This window comes from Cebus imitator, unplaced genomic scaffold (genome assembly GCF_001604975.1).
Source record: "Cebus imitator isolate Cc_AM_T3 unplaced genomic scaffold, Cebus_imitator-1.0 Scaffold447, whole genome shotgun sequence".
Lineage (NCBI taxonomy): Eukaryota > Metazoa > Chordata > Mammalia > Primates > Cebidae > Cebus > Cebus imitator.
This window is the reverse complement of record NW_016107762.1, coordinates 437,238-449,570: the sequence shown is the minus strand read 5'-3', so window position 1 is coordinate 449,570 and position 12,333 is coordinate 437,238. Positions and strand designations below refer to the sequence as shown.

General features: G+C 34.3%; 1 long non-coding RNA gene across 1 annotated transcript in view; it reads left to right on the top strand.

Moving 5' to 3' along the window:
• LOC119468552 overlaps positions 1-5,848 on the top strand; it is a 19,342-nt gene extending 13,494 nt beyond the window's left edge. Inside the window, exons 2-3 of the long non-coding RNA XR_005197244.1 lie at positions 4,785-4,841; positions 5,796-5,848. This is a non-coding gene — a long non-coding RNA (uncharacterized LOC119468552). The remainder of the gene's footprint in view (positions 1-4,784; positions 4,842-5,795) is intronic.
• The last annotated feature ends 6,485 nt before the right edge of the window (positions 5,849-12,333 follow it).

Genomic DNA, 12,333 nt, shown 5'->3' with positions numbered 1-12,333 from the left:
TTTTCATTCTCCCATACATAACATATAACTGCAGTTTCCAGACTCTCAGCTTGAAGTTAAGACATCCCACTTTAAAGCATATTTTATGTAGATATAATTTCCATTAATAACATGAGATGGTTTATCAATATTATAATTATCATATCTGTATGCACATATCAAGAATATAATTATGATAATATAATTATTTGTGTTGTTTTTCTTTTCTTTTTTATTAAATAAAATTATTTTTTGTTTTTTGTTTTCTCTGGGAGAGGATGGAGTCTCACTATGTTGCCCAGGCTGGAGTGCTCAGGTGATTCTTCTGCCTCAGCCTCCCTAGCAGCTGGGAACTACAAGTATGCACCACCACATCTTGGCTCAGGTGGTTCTTCTGCCTCAGCCTCCCTAGCAGCTGGGAACTACAAGTATGCACCACCACATCTGGCTAATCTTTTTTGTATTTTTAGCAGAGATGGGGTTTCACCATAAATAAAATTCATAATCATGGGTCAGTTCCTTTCATGTGTGGAGTTTTGGCCAATGACATGAAATAAACTTACAGATGAGCTATGAATAATGATATTGCATTATTTTAGAGTGCGTAAGTAGATACATATAAAATTACATCAATAAAGCTATGGATTCAAAGGAAAGAATAATTGCTGTTGGGAAAAATACTTTTTGACTGTAGATCTCTAAAATTCTTTAATAGAATGAATGCTCACAGTACAAATGATGCAACATTTTCTGGTTTAAAATAATACATTAAGGAGCATATTAAACATGATCCTTCTGGAATGCTTACTCTTAATTACAAATGCCTAATCAATTATTGGCTATATATTAAATTTCTACTAGTCTAATAAAATTACATCTTATTTTTTGGACTCATTTCTTATGACGCATTCTTAAGAAAGTGAGCACTTTGGAACATGAAATTGACCTCAAAACTTCCATAAACAACTGTGTGTAACATCCTTGGGAAAAGTTTGTTGTTTAATTTGTTTTGAAGGAAGTAATTGATTTTCTTGGCAGATCTGATAAAAATAACGAAGCTTTGATTGTCTAACCTAGAGGTCATGTCCTCCTCAGAATCATCAGTGCATTACTCAGATTTAAGTGAATTCAAATTCTCCTGGGACTATATTTTGATAGATGACTACAATATGCTACCACAAAGCTCTACTACCATGAAATTACTCACATAGGCAGGTCATAAATCAGCAATGCATATATGAATGTTTATGTATACAGTTGTGTGTGCATATATACATACAAAGAGCACACAAAACAAGAATTTTCCCTAGGAAGAATAAATTAAATAGCAAGACAGACATTATGAATACTTCTCTAGTGACTTCCTTTAGTTCTGTGTACTTCCACCCTAACCAGCTTCATCAATCCTCAACTTATGAAATTTTGCAAACTTTGATCAATAGTTTTCATTTTACTATATACCATATATAAAGATAGAATTTGAAAGCAAATTAATAATGCAAATAAGATTGCAAAGTTACTTTTAACAAATTATAAAACGAAATATAATTAATTTACATGTTTCATATATTATTTCAATATATTTATTAGAAGAAGTCTAAAAGGACTTTTAATCTGCAGCAGTTGTTAGCAATAGGTGGACTAGAAAATAATAGGAAATGAATTTATTCAAAATCTTTTCCACAATTTACTTTCTAAATTAAATAGTTCATATTATCATTTTCCTTCGTCCAAATTAATATAATTTGGGAACTGATAAATTAAATAGATAATGCAGGCCTAGTAAACATTGATTCAATAAAGCTTGTGAAATAAACATCTTTAGTATCCACAATATCCTTGTCAAACTCCAAGACAAGTTCAAAGAAATAAACTTTTATCTACCTAGTGCTGGTCACATAATATTGTGAGCATTACATCCAGTTCTGAGCACTATATTTAAAGACATACACTCTCAAATCAAAGTCATTTAAAGGAGATCAAATGGAATGGTGAGAAATCTCGAAAGCAAATCAGGCTGTAGATGACATGGTGAAGCATTTGAGGATGTAGACTCTGCTGCAAGAAATAAGGGAGTTTAAAAGCAAGTTCCATCACTGACTAGCACTTGACCCTTGCAAGCACTTTAATTCTTGTGGCCATTACTTGGGTGCTCCTCTGTAAAGTGATGCTCTTCATAAATATTCATAAGTGTTCTGTGATAGTTAAAGAAATTGTGCATAACAAAATTAGGAAGGTATTTAATATTAGTTAATATTATTATTTTTCTATTATATTACCAACTGGCTTCTCCAAAAAGAAACTCATGGTAAAGTAATAAATAATTTTAAAGTATTTTTAGGGATGTTCTTATGAAAGAGATTTATTCATTTTTGGACCAGAGGCAGTCGATTTATCTTACATTGAAGAAGATTCTCACAGCATGAAACGCTTGAAAATTAAATAAGCTACCCTAAGAAGCAGTCAGTTCCCTGACATTACTCTTCTTTAAGCAGCAGGTAGAAACCTGTAGAGCAGGGATGTGTTAAGAGGAACTTCTACTCTGATTAAAATGTTATACTGACAATATTTCCTCCTAATATTCATGATTCTATAACTTAATTATTTTTTTCAGTTTTGGCACCAGTGTTCTTCACAAAGCAACTGATTAATTCTGCTTGATTTGTCCAAGTAGAAGTTTAGGTTCTAGTTCAAACACAGCATAGAAGAGTGGGAGAAAACGCCAAACTGCCAATATGATAATTGGGAAATGGCTTGAAAGCCTTCCATTCTATATATTTACAGCAACAAGGAGTAGGTACTGACTGTGATGCTGATGCCAAGAAGATGGCTTTAGGCTAAAATAATAGATGCTTTAGTTTGTTCTTTTGAATTGTTGCTAATTCTTTAACATACAGAACCACACTACAGACAGAGTGAGAGAAAAGCAGGATAGGAAAATCCCAGAAGTAAAGTTAATTACTTCATAAAGTTCTCAAAGATAAAAGAGGCAACAGTGGGGAAAGAAGAGCACTTTTAAGCAATTCCATAAAACGAAAGATTTTCCCAGTGAAGAAGATACAGAAGGAGTGGTTTAAAGGTGAAATAGATGAGAAAAAAACACTGCCACGGTCAGTCACTAAAGTCAGCTCTAGCAGCAAAGCACAGTGCTGAGCTAATGACAATTTGAGCTGCAATTAAAAAAAAAAGTTTAGAATCCAGGTCACAGAAAAGAATCAGCCACTGTCTTCTGTATAGCATAGACCACATATGGGTATTATATTTAATTTTGCGCATGATATTTTAAGACAAACACTGACCTAGATTTGGTCTAGAAGAGAAGATGCAAAACAGGAAATTGTTTGGAATCATGTCATAGACTGAATGGTTAAAAAAACTAAAGACAAACTTTCAAAAGAGAATATAGGTCCCTTAAGATATTTGAAGGATTCTCATGTAAAAATACTGTTTACATTACCCCAGAAGGCTGAAGGGAGTAGGCAACTAGTGCTTACCCACAATAGAAGGAACCATCTCTTGAAGCAGATATTCCTTGCTGCTGAATATATCCAGGTAGACACTGGTGGATGGAAACTGAATTAGACGATGAAGATCTAAATTCATAATTTCTATTTTAAAATAGCAGCTTGTCTCATGTAAAAGAGATGGAGGATTAATTCTAGACTAGAGCCACTCACATGACATCCTAAGTATTAGTATTATATCCAGTTCTGAGCACTGTGTTTAAGAGGCACATTCTCAAATCAGTTCTAGACAGTGGCTCCCCATTATTTTGTAGTGATTCCAAATCTATTTATTGAAGCTTTCAGATATGTATACGGTGGGAGAAAGGAAATATGAATGATAAATCTGCAGATTTCAGAATAGTGAGAAGGAGGCAAAAGACCACAGGGAGTAGATGGGAAGAGGTCACTGAAATCAACCAAGAGTGCAGTAAAATAGCATATATGGAAGAGAAGAGACAGAAGTCAGATCAGGCTGTTAGTAATATCTCATTCAACAATTGTTTATTCAAGGACTTCATCATGTTCCGAGGTTCTCTTCTAAGGCTACAACGGCAAGCAAAAACACTAAGGATATTCTGACTTACTGTTTAAGTCTCTAGATCCAGAGAAAAGATGGACTTTTAAATCTTGAAAAGATTCATTTAAAGGAAATCTCAATCAACTAACTAAGAACCACCACTTAAAATTATTCTGTTTTAGTGGAACACATTGATTTTAAGACAGCAGTACTTATGAAAAGTATAATATCGAATGGGGAAATTTTAGAAGTTTGTATTAATTTGGATGGGATAGAAATCATATGATGGGCAGAAATGATAATAAAATATAAGATAATTATATGAAAGTAAGAGGGACATTATTTTGAAAGTATCACAGACTTTAGAAATGGCATATTTTTTCCAATGTAAAGGAAATATAAATTTTTACATTAAAAAATCCATTACTATTTATTTTACCTTTTATTGAATAAATCAACTACAACTTTTTTTTTTTTTTTTTTTAGTTTGCCAAAATACTTTTAGGTTATTTTCACCTCTAAGTCTTTGCTATAAATAATTTTCAAAATTTCCAAACTCCAAATTGTTTTGATTGATCTTAGAACTCTAAACAGGATAACATAATTTTTTTCCCACTCAAATATTTTTTAAACTGTTATTGCTTGTTAGTATAGAATAAAATATGCATAGAATTAGCATGAAAACATTTTCATTGGTTTTATTCACACATTTTTAAAATCTGCTTAAAGACAGTGGACCCTTATCTAACTCTGTTTTGTTCCTTTCTTTGTTCACATATTAGTACCATAGGTTACGTCAACTAAGTTCTGGAGATAAATTGCTACACTAGTGCTGGAAGGTAAGCCTCCTACACTGGCTTGTTAAGCCTTGTCAGCAATTTTATTTTATGTATAATTTTTATTCAACTACAACATGCAAACAAAAATGTGCACACATCATAAATGTACAATGTAAAAACTTTACAAAAATTGAACACACTAAGCTACCGCCACTAAGATTAAGAAACAAGCATTATCAACACTTCAAAACCCCCCTCTTTCCCACTCCCAGACACCAGTTCCTCATACATCACTACTATTTTGACTATTAACACAAAAGTTTAGCTTTGTCCCTTCGTAAATGAAATTGAAAAAAGTGTTCTCTTGTGTCTGAACTTTTTCACTCAAAATTTTGTTTGTGAGATCTATGCATTGAACAGTACACTGTTTTAGTTCATTCTCACTGTTGTATAATATTCTGTGATATGAATATACTGTCATTTATCCATTCTATTCTTAATGGATATTTGGTTTGTTTCTATAAGGGATATTAACAATAGAACATTCATATAGTTGTCTTTTGATGAACATATGGATGTACCCTGTTGGGTACATTCAAGGAAGTAAAATTTATGGGTCATAGCTGTATATGAATTTAGCTTTAGTAAATGTCAAAGCATTTCCCAAAGAAGTTGTACCAATATTCCTTTCTTACTAGCATTATGTATTTGCCCTTCACCCTTGCCAACACTGGGTATGCTCAGTCTACTTCATTTTAGCCATTCTGTTCAAGGTGTTGTGGTATCAAACTGTGGTCTTCATTTGCATTTCCCTGATGAATAGTCAGTTTAATCACCTCCTTATTTGTTTACTAGCCATTGGGATGTTCTTTTTGGTGAGCATCCTATTCAAATATTTGCTCACTGTTCTATGGTCCTCTGTATTTATCCCACCCTGTGGCTTTCCTTTTCATTTTCTTATTGGTGTCTGTTGATTAATTAAGAAGTTCTTAATTTTTGTGTTGTTCAATTTAGCAATATTTCTCTATGGATTCTGTTTTTCAAATTCTCATTCTGTCTTCCATGAGATAAGCTTGCCAATTTTTTTAAATTATTGTTCTCATATTGTAATGTTGGGGTTCAGGAACTCCGGGGGAGCCCTCAGTTCTCCTGACAGGACGTTTCTCCAGGTTCTAGGTCTATCACTCCCCAAAGATCGAAGAGGAGACCACGGCACAGTGTGCAGTAAATGCCGGACTCAAAAGTGTTTGTAGAAAGTGATTTATTTAGGTAGAGAGAAAGAAACAGCAATCTCTCACACCGAGTGAGAGAAAAAGCCGCTCTCACACTGAGTGAGAAGGGTTCCCAGAAGGGGGAAAACCAGAGAAGGAAAGCTCCTCTCACACGGAGTGAGAGAATCCAGAAAGATGGAATCCAGGAGAGGAAAGCAGCTTCCACACTGAATGGAAGGAAATTGAAAGAGAGAGAGTTTAGGAGGGGAAGACACGTTTCCATGAGAGAGTGTGGAAGGGGACTCCAGAGGGGAAATACAGGAGAGAGAAAGACGGCTTCCATGAAGGAAGTGTTCATGGAAGGGGACCCAAACATGGAGTCTGAAGGGGTGTGGAAGAAGGGGACGTTTAACCTAGGAGGAACCCCCAACTTCTCCAAGACCTCTGGCCAATGAAAGGAGTTCCTTGGAACTTCCTCTGGAATAATTGACTTTTGGTTCTTCCCATGCCCACGAAATTTAAACATAAACAAATCTTCCAGATGGAGAGTGATGGCAGGGGCATGGCACTGGGAAGTTCTAGCCCTTAAAACTACGCCCCCTTGTGGACCTGGAAAGGGAACACATTCTCTCAATATCATTGGCCAAAATACATAATGTTGACAATCCAGAAAGAATTTAGACATGTGGCTAATACCGAGCCATTGCAATTTGACTTGTGTTATATAATGTGAAATAGTCTCTGGGCATAATAATTAAGGAATTATTTATGAATTCATGGTATTCTCAAACCTTAGAAGAAATTTATTTTTAAGCTCTTTTGTCTTCCATTTGGTATATATATGGAAAAAAACAATGTATTGGTAGTATATCTTCAGTTTCATATTTTTTTCTAAGGATGAAAAATTGAGGAGTTATCTCATTATTATCAGGAATGCTCCTGGTTATCTTTGTAGATTGAGGGCCTTATCTAAGCAACATTAACCTTAGATGTAACTTGAAACTCATAGATGCTTTGATGATTTCCATCAAGGATGATAGTTTGCATGAACATTAACAAATTCACCAATTTTCAAGTTTCTATTTTCTTACATAAATTATTAGCTCAGAAGAAGTAATGTCTCCTACCAGAATTTGAAATAAATTCTCTACTTAGTGATAAATCAAGTGAGTTTAACAGTTGGTTTAAACCAATAAAGTATAAACTATTTATTGGTTTATACTTTAGCCATTTATTGGTTTAAACCAATAAATGTATACTAATATTAATTAGTATACACTACCAGAAATCAATGTTAATATTAATATTGTTAGATATATTTCTGTAACTGAAATGTTAAAGATCTTTCACAGGACTAAAACTTTGTTTTGAAATGTTTATTCTTTATTCTATTCATTTACATACACAATTAAATGATAGCAAGTTTTCTCAGAAGTCTTAATGTTTTTTCTGGATGCTATAAAAGTTGCCAAACCAGTCTTTGTCACTGAAGGAAGTTGTGTCAGTTTTAAGCTTTGTAAAACTAATATTTTATCATTGTTTAAATATCAGTACTTGAAGTCAGTTCACAAATCAGAGATTTTATTTATCCTCATTATTAAAGATTGCCATATGTATTCTTATTGCTATTTATTACAAGAAAAAAAATTATGCTCTTCAATCTGTGGTATAGATATTATTTAAATGTTTTAATTCAAATAACAATTTAGTTATTGTAGTGTTACATGTAATCTTTCACTCAGTTCACATTTGAAAGCTGCCTAAATCCATTTTCACACAGGAAAGATAAAAAGTTACATGTAATTTTTTATCACAGGATTTTTTATCTTGCATTATAATTCAGTTATATTCATTACACAAGGGCTCAAAAAGAGAAAATAGTAAGCATGGCTGGGGTGGCACAAAGACTTGTACTTTGAAGCTTACCTTGACAGTGTACCTGAGACCTCTTAAAAACGAAGAGGAACCTGCAAAATGTAAATTAATGCTTGAAATCTATAAAGAGTCAATATAAGAAAAAAAACAAAACAAAAAAATTGACCAGCCTCTAGAACAATGAATCACTGAAGAATACAAAATCAGGGCAGTAACAACATTTCAAGGTCATAATTTTTAGTGCTTTTCCAGATTCACTAAATATAAATTTTAAGAGTAATTCATGTGGGCAAAGCCATATCTGATATGATGGGATAGAGACTTTTACTAATTCGAAGTTATGTCACCATTCTACTGGATGAAACAACTTACCTTATTAAGAGTTTATATGACATAATGTCTACTTAGTTCATCAATTATTTATTTGTTACTGTAGGCAAGGCTACTGAAATTGATGCACAACTGAAAAAGATATCTCCTTCCTCAATTAATTTAAAAAAGCAAGGAAGAATAAAACACCTTGTAAAGAAATGACTATATTTCAAAAACTATGTATGTACATATAAATATATTTCAAACTGTGTATATATAGTTTTAGAAATATAGCGGTATATACAATGTGCACACACATATGTTTCAAAAGCTAGGTTCTTTACATACATTTTCTCATGTAATCATTGCAATCATGAGAAAGAGGTATTTCTTCTTCTATTACATGTATAAATAAGCTAACGTTCCGTGTAAGTGGCATGCCCTAAATCATATAGTTAGAAAGTAGAATCTAATTCTGTATGGCTTCAATGACCTCTTCACAACATCATTTTATACTATAATCTACAAGAAATGCCTTAAATGCTACACCAATAAAGTGCTACAATAATACAAAGATAGCAAACAGCACAAGATTGTAAATGAATGGTAAGATCAAGAAAGGTTTTCATAGAAGGGCTCTTCCACAAGGTACTTAGAAGTAGGATTGGAGAACAGAATAGACACTCTTTCAGAAAGGGGTATTAGAGGAATAGAGATGAGAAATTAAAGAGAAAGTCTTGAGAATTGATTTTTTAAAAATCAATCAAACAAAAATCTCAGACAAAATATCAACCAAACAAAAGACCATTTCAGTAAATGTATAAACGGACTCCCTCACATGCATTTTGCTGTCCCCCATCTTTCTACATTGCAGCCAGGCTGATCTCGAAAAACACAAATCTGACATCTCACTATTCTGTTTGAAACCTTCCCGGACTGCATTAGCCTTTAGGGTAAAGTCCAATAAAAAGCTCACAAGCCTGCAGGATCAGGGCCTCTTTCCTTTGTCACTTCACATTTTCACCATAGGGACTCTACTTTAATTCCTTAACCACCACTCTCTTTTGGGCCTCAGGTTCTATTGAACACTGCCCCCTCTGCCAGAAATGTGTTTCTCTTCTTTCTGTGCACTTGTTCGAGCCTATTTTTCTCAGACTCTAAACTCCTTAAAGGCAGAGATCATATGTTTGTCTTACCTGCTGCATTTACCAGAACCGCTGACTCCGATTTTTATTTTTTCAACCAACATAGGGAACTATGCACTATGAAAGACCCTTTGGAAAGTGCCACTTATGGGCCCTAAAAGCCCTGGCATTTCCAGGTAACAATTCTTCCTTGTCTCAGGAAGAGATGGAATTAAAGGATTACTAACTCTTGTTCTCGAGCAAGATTTCTGGATTTCTAAGCCCCTTCCAAAATATGGGATGAAAAGCTCTAATAAAGGAAGAGACTACGCCATATTTTATTATATTTATGTCTCTGTGTTGAGAAATTTTGATTCTTTGGTAGAGAAAAATCCAAACCAGATGAAATAAGAATGTTGTGACTGAAGATTACTAAGAAACATTAATATCTGCCAAGAAGATATAATAAAAGGGGTCAGAACACTCCCTAGGAACAATTGCCTAGTTGAGCTGACAAAGGTTTGACAATCTAAAGGGCAATCCCATTGTCTCCCATCCCATAGCCAAGGTAGGGCACCCAGCTCTGGGGACCCTGTTGGTCCTATAATTACAGCACATCACCTTTCAAAAGGAGAAACACACAAATAATAGGTACACTGGAACAATTTTATATAAGAAATGATCATTTAAAAAAAAACCTTTGGTCCAATGTCTACCCTTAAATTTTTTGTGATTTTTTTTTTTTTTTGATGCATTGAAACAAAAAAGAATAAAAGTAGTCCTACCCAGAGATGGCAGGCAGCCCTAATTTGGATAAGCTACAGATTACCATGTGCTTAGCCTATAATAATCCTTTCATAAATATTTGTTGAATGAATAAATAGATTTATCAGCAGAGGTTATGTCAGCCTAACTGGGTATCTAACAAATGGCTTAGGCATAGTAACTTGTTAAATCCATAAATACATTGGGCCATATATAAATAAACTCTATATAAATACAGAGTTGTTATAAAAATGTTGGGCATTTTAACGGTATTTTCAACTTGGTTAAATTTTTTCAAACTGACAAATTCTCACATCATAAACATGGATGCTCAGTATTATGGTTTCAATTTACTATTATTTTATAGCCTAAGAATTGAATTTTGCTTGGATAATTTGTTTTCTGAGTCTTGTTTTTTTTTTTTTTTTTTTTTTTTTTTTTTTTTTTTTTGAGACGGAGTTTCGCTCTTGTTACCCAGGCTGGAGTGCAATGCCGATCTCGGCTCACCGCAACCTCCGCCTCCCGGGTTCAGGCAATTCTCCTGCCTCAGCCTCCTGAGTAGCTGGGATTACAGGCACGCGCCACCATGCCCAGCTAATGTTTTGTATTTTTAGTAGAGACGGGGTTTCACCATGTTGACCAGGATGGTCTCGATCTCTTGACCTCGTGATCCACCCGCCTCAGCCTCCCAAAGTGCTGGGATTACAGGCTTGAGCCACCGCGCCCGGCCTTCGAGTCTTGTTTTTGTGGGAGATAGGAGTGATGGGAAGGAGAAATGATCTATTGCAAAAAGCTCAGGATGTTTCCAAAAACAAGTGAGTGGCAGAGCTCTCAACTTTGCTTCGTTGAACTCATATCTATACAGAAGAAGTGAGAGACACAATATAAAATTATAATGATTTACTCTATAGGATAAGGTCATTTATTTAATTTTTTCTCCTGGCTTTGAGAAGCCTCAAATCTCACCAAAAAATATATATTTTCATGAAAAGATGACTTGTTACTCCATAACATAAACAGAAAGATATTGTTTAGTTGTATCAGGTTACATCTGTAAGAGATCAAGGACTCTTTTATTAAAAGTATTAGTAAAAATAATAAAAGCAACTGACATTCACAGATTGCTTATTATGTGCCATGTCTGTTCCAAGGGCTTTGTTTAGATTAATCCTCACCTTGACTCTGAGAAGCAGATATTTTTAACAAAAGTACAATCTCTTTTTACAGATGAAGAACCAAACACATAGGAAGTTTACGTAAGCTGCTCAAGGTTACCCAAGGTAGTGGCAGAGCTGGGGCCTGGTTTGTCTGATTCTATTGTACATGTTAATAACTCCATTGTATATCATAGAAATCCCTCCTTAACAAACAAGTATCGATCGAAAGTGTATTAATCACCTTCAATACTTCTTCTGCCAACTTATTTAGAAAACAAGTTTGAACTGACATTTAAAAGAAAAATGGGAAATGTCTTTTTTAGAGCATGTGAAGTGAGATATGAAAGGAGTAAACAATTCTTGGTCTCTGAAATGCAAATATTAATTTTCTGACAAGAGAAAGAGTCCACTTGATATTTTAGCAAGTCATTTCAGGTCAGGACATCAAGTTATTAGGATGAATCATATAAAATCGTTAGTGTTATAGGTCAAAACAGGTCAAATATTGATAATTTCAAATGATTCAACCTAGTGGCTCTCTATCCCTGGTAACAGTAAATAATACAAATTAAAAATTCTATATGTAAACTCAGAATTGTTTAGGGTTCAGCAAAGGGAAAGAAAAATCAGAAGATATGTATCCTATATTCGAAGAACATAGAATAAAGTCATGCTGAAAACAACCAGGGTTAAAGTAACATGCCAGATATTTCATTGTTAGATCATCATGGAGATATAGATGGAGAGATCTACAGAAATTTGAATAAGCACTTGGATGTGAGCTTTGAGAAAAAGAATTGACAGAGAAGAGCCATGAAGCTCTTCTAGGCAGAAGGGAACAGCATGATAAACAGCAACCAGGGGTTGTCATAAAGCACAAAATATTAGAGGGCAGAAGAAGAACTGGTTGGACCCTTCACATGGGTCATTGGGTCTTGTGATCCCCAAGGAGGACGGGTTAGATGGGTAAGAGAGAAGAGCTGAAAGTGGGAGGAGACACCTGGACTTGATTCTGCCAGAAATCATACTAGGTATTTCCGGGAGGATTGCACTGGTAAGGTCACACGCTCTGGGAAGACTGAATGAGCAACAGGCACAGTGCAAGAGA